Source organism: Coregonus clupeaformis, chromosome 26 (genome assembly GCF_020615455.1).
Source record: "Coregonus clupeaformis isolate EN_2021a chromosome 26, ASM2061545v1, whole genome shotgun sequence".
Classification (NCBI taxonomy): domain Eukaryota; kingdom Metazoa; phylum Chordata; class Actinopteri; order Salmoniformes; family Salmonidae; genus Coregonus; species Coregonus clupeaformis.
The window spans coordinates 5841010-5845402 of record NC_059217.1 but is presented as its reverse complement, the minus strand read 5'-3'; the positions used below and the strand labels follow the sequence as shown (position 1 = coordinate 5845402).

General features: G+C 43.0%; 1 long non-coding RNA gene across 1 annotated transcript; it reads left to right on the top strand.

The window, feature by feature from the left end:
- The first annotated feature begins 1336 nt into the window (after positions 1-1336).
- On the top strand, positions 1337-3552 carry LOC121539952. Its single transcript, XR_005995431.1, has 3 exons — positions 1337-1594; positions 2953-3091; positions 3303-3552. It is a non-coding gene; the product is annotated as an uncharacterized LOC121539952 (long non-coding RNA).
- The last annotated feature ends 841 nt before the right edge of the window (positions 3553-4393 follow it).

The following is a 4393-nucleotide window of genomic DNA, read 5'->3' as shown; positions in this document are numbered from 1 at the left end:
GAAACATTAGGAGGAACATCCTGAGTGGCGCAGTGGTCTAAGGCACTGCATCGCAGTGCTAACTGTGCCACTAGAGATCCTGGTTCGAATCCAGGCTCTGTCGCAGCCGGCCGCAACCGGGAGACTCATGGGCGGTGCACAATTGGCCCAGGGTAGGGGAGGGAATGGCCGGCAGGGATGTAGCTCAGTTGATAGAGCATGGCGTTTGCAATGCCAGGGTTGTGGGTTCGATTCCCATGGGGGGCCAGTATAAAAAAGATTTTAAAAAAAGATAGGTATTCGCTAACTGTAAGTCGCTCTGGATAAGAGCGTCTGCTAAATGACTAAAATGTTAAAAAGTTATGTAAATCTAAGCAAAGAGATGTATTCAATCCACTAATACTAAGCATGTGCATTTAACATCTCTATATTTAGTATTTTGATCGTCGACAAGGTTTATTTGAGCTATGGTCAGCGGCATTTTAAATTGCCAAAGTAACGACTGACGCCAGTGCGTCACTGGCAGGAATCAAGCTTCCTGCCATCCAGGACCTCTATACCAGGCGGTATCAGAGGAAGGCCCTCAAAATTGTCAAAGACTCCAGCCACCCTAGTCATAGACTGTTCTCTCTGCTACCGCACGGCAAGCGGTACCGGAGTGCCAAGTCTAGGTCCAAAAGACTTCTCAACAGCTTCTACCCCCAAGCCATAAGACTCCTGAACAGCTAATCATGGCTAACCGGACTATTTGCACTGCCCCCCCACCCCATCCTTTTTACGCTGCTGCTACTCTGTTAATTATTTATGCATAGTCACTTTAACTCTACCCACATGTACATATTACCTCAACTACCTCAACTAGCCGGTGCCCCCGCACATTGACTCTGCAACGGTACCCCCCTGTATATATAGCCTCCCTACTGTCACTTTATTTTACTTCTGCTCTTTTTTCTCTCAACACTTTTTTTGTTGTTGTTTTATTTTTACTTTTTTATTTTTGTTAAAAATAAATGCACTGTTGGTTAAGGGCTGTAAGTAAGCATTTCACTGTAATGTCTGCACCTGTTGTATTCGGCGCATGTGACCAATAAAATTTGATTTGATTTGATTTTGATCAGCAAATTGTCTCTGGTATTGAGTTTTCGTGCGGAGAGTGAATCGAAGAGAGTGAGGATAGGTGCGGACAACGAAGATGGCAACAATAAGTAGTAATTCAAACATAAACTGTATACAGCCAGGCTGTAATAATTGGCTCCAAAAAAATCCCTTGGTAAACTACCATCAGCTGCCCAAGGACCCACAACTTTTGAAGAAGTGGCTCCATGTCCTGAAGAGGAAGGACGTGCCAGCTCGAGCTAGCAGGATCTGCAGACAGCACTTGGCGGAGGCAGACTTCGCGATGAAGGGCACTTTCGATGTGGCAACCGGGAGTTTCCGAATGGAAAGGAGTCATAGGCCTACCTTGATGCCCTCTGCTGCTTGCGCCTCCATTTGACATTTCGAGGGTTATGGTGTAGGGGTTACCGACCGATCATCATCAACATCAATGACTTTGGAGTCAAGCAAAAGCGACTGAACGGAGGAGGCGACGCGAGTCAATGTAATGGAGCCTGGGGTAAAGTTAACCGGTCATGACTGTTATTGACTAGGCTAGCGTTAGACACTGGACAACTTTGTTGCTAAGCTAGTTGAAGGGAACTACTCTAGCCACAGGGACACAGGATTAGTCCGTGTTGAAAGTAGTTTTATATTCAAAGCAAGTTTATCTGGTTATGCTTGAACCTGTTATAGTGGACAAGCTAACTAATACTATTTTTACACAAGGCGCAGGCATTAGGTCTATGTCTTGGAAAAAATTACAGCAGGCTAGATTTACTAAATTAACTGGTTTTATTCAAACCCTATGTAAATGCCTTTACTTCTGGGTATGCACGCTTTATGGAAGAAACGACACATGCAGGGAAGAGACTCCGTACACCTCGTCCAATTCTCTATTGTGCCCATAGGGTGAACTGGCGATAAACTGCCAGCCTGTATGCTCTGCAAACAAAATCATAAGAAAAGTTAGTCTGATACCGAAACTAAATCACAATGTATTGATAATGAGCACGTCCCATTATTGGTTAAAATGAGTTTTCATGAATAATGATGCTGTCTGCGATTCGAACTCCGGTCGTCTAATCAAAAGGTAAATGTCTTACCATCGCGCCAAATAGCGCTGGTGATTAACATCGTTATAGAATACTCATGATATATATTGAGCACCTACCCACTACTGATATTAACCGTAAACAATTTAAAATCAAGCAACATTTCACCAATTATTTAACTGGCATATCGGCTGCTGACTGGTCGAGTAACCTCTTCTGCCAGGAAGTCCTTCATAAGGATTAGTGACACGTCCAATAAATACATCGCCATCCAGACAGATTTACAGGAACCTCTGACTGGATGTAATTTTCATTTAGGGTCAATACAGGGCAGGCACTTGGATACTAGCTTGTTAGCTAATCATAGGATGTAGCCAACTTGCTTCAACTCGAACTGGCTGGCTAATGTTAGTTAGCTAAAGTTAGTTAGCTAGCCAACTCATTTCAACTCAGTGAAATATATGGTAACCCGGATTTGCAAGTTCGGTAGCTAGTTAGCATTCGGGAGCTTCGTCAACAAACCAAAACAACATGCCTGTTCTCATAAAAGTTTCTGTATTTTCTAGGTCGAAATAAATAATGGATGGTACTTTTCTACTACAAATATTGCTATGGCTCTGGCAGCAAATAGCTAAACTTATCAGTAAGCATTCAGCAACGTACAGTATACAGCTGGATGCATAGAATAGGCGTCAACGTCACCAGCCTGAATCTATTCTGTAGTTACTGTCCCTCTATTAGCATATATATTACTTCCAAACTAGAAAAATTATTTTTTCTCGCTATATGTTTATTGAGTGATGATATTTTATTTCATTCACAGGCTACGTACAAAACCTGGTGGATTTGTTGTTCAGCAGCATTGTGGGAACCCCCCTACCATAGCAGGAGCTGTTACAGAAGGCTGAGGCAGTGGACAGACACCAGTCCCGCTTCAGAGTAATGGAGGACACTTGTGTCAGGTTGGTCACATTTGATCTGGTCAATGGTCAAAATACTATCTGTCCTGGAATTCACCTAACCACCATTGATAATGTAAGTGCCATGCTGGCTCGTGTCCCTTGTGAATTAGCTGTGAATCAGGATCTCTGATTGGCTATGTTCAACCGTGCATTTACTATTGGCTTGCATGACTGTATGGTGACAGTCTCTCTCTCTCCCTCTGTGATATAGGAGCTGGGTCAGATATAGGAGCTGAAGTCGGGCTCCTTCATGACCAGTGTCTGTGATGAGAGGTGCCTGGAGCTGATCTATACTGCCATGCTCCTCAGGTTTTGGCAGAAACCTCAGAAGGGACAAAAGGATATTACTAATAAGACAGTACAGCACAAGTGTTTAGTAATATCACCTCTTCAATACATATCTGATGTCTGAATTGGGAGAGACCTTGCACTCAGCATTAAAATGATACAAGACACATCTATTACTTTGTATCGTCTTTTGTTATTATTGAATCGAATGGTACTATCAATAGAGGGAGGGGAGGGGGAGGGTGGGCACTGTGTATTCTTCAAACATGTCAGGGAACTCCTGGCTAATACGAGACACCATACAGGAAGGTATAATATTATAGTTGCGCCGGTCGGCGCGATTATAGTAGGGATTGATTGAAGCGCATTGTTAAATTCAAATCTCCCTACCATCATACAGTATCTAAGCCAATATGACACCAATGTCAATAATAATTCGCAAATCAACTTGGAGGTACACAACACATTCCCCGCCTCTCGTCATGAATCGTCCGGCCGTTACCGAGAGTCATTAGAGTCATCAGACAAATTTTTGCCCAAACCTAGCTCAAATTCTAGATGTCAGATTAAAATGAGGCTACAGCGTCCATAAGGTGACAAATAGACTTGGATCCATTTGGACTGAACACGTTTGTAGGTGCAACAGTTTTTATTACATTTATAATTTAACGCTCTCACGTGCACAGTTCAGTTCATTAAGAACCAGTCGAATCTCAGAGTTCTAAAACTGGGACCAACAACTCAGTTGCTGCGCATCAGTAGCAGCTAACTAGTAGCAAGTTAGCAGCTGTAACTAGCTTGCTAACACCAGTAGATGAGAAGCAAGTTATAAGCAAAGGAAGCTAGCTAGTTAGGTATATTATATTCACAAATTTGCTCTAGCTCTGAACTAGCTGATCAAGAGCTTGTGGATTATTTGACAAGTTGAATCAGGTGTGATAGCTCTGGAATAGATCAATTACATGAAACGGCCTGGGGTCCCGTGTAGCTCAGTTGGTAGAGCATGGCGTTTGC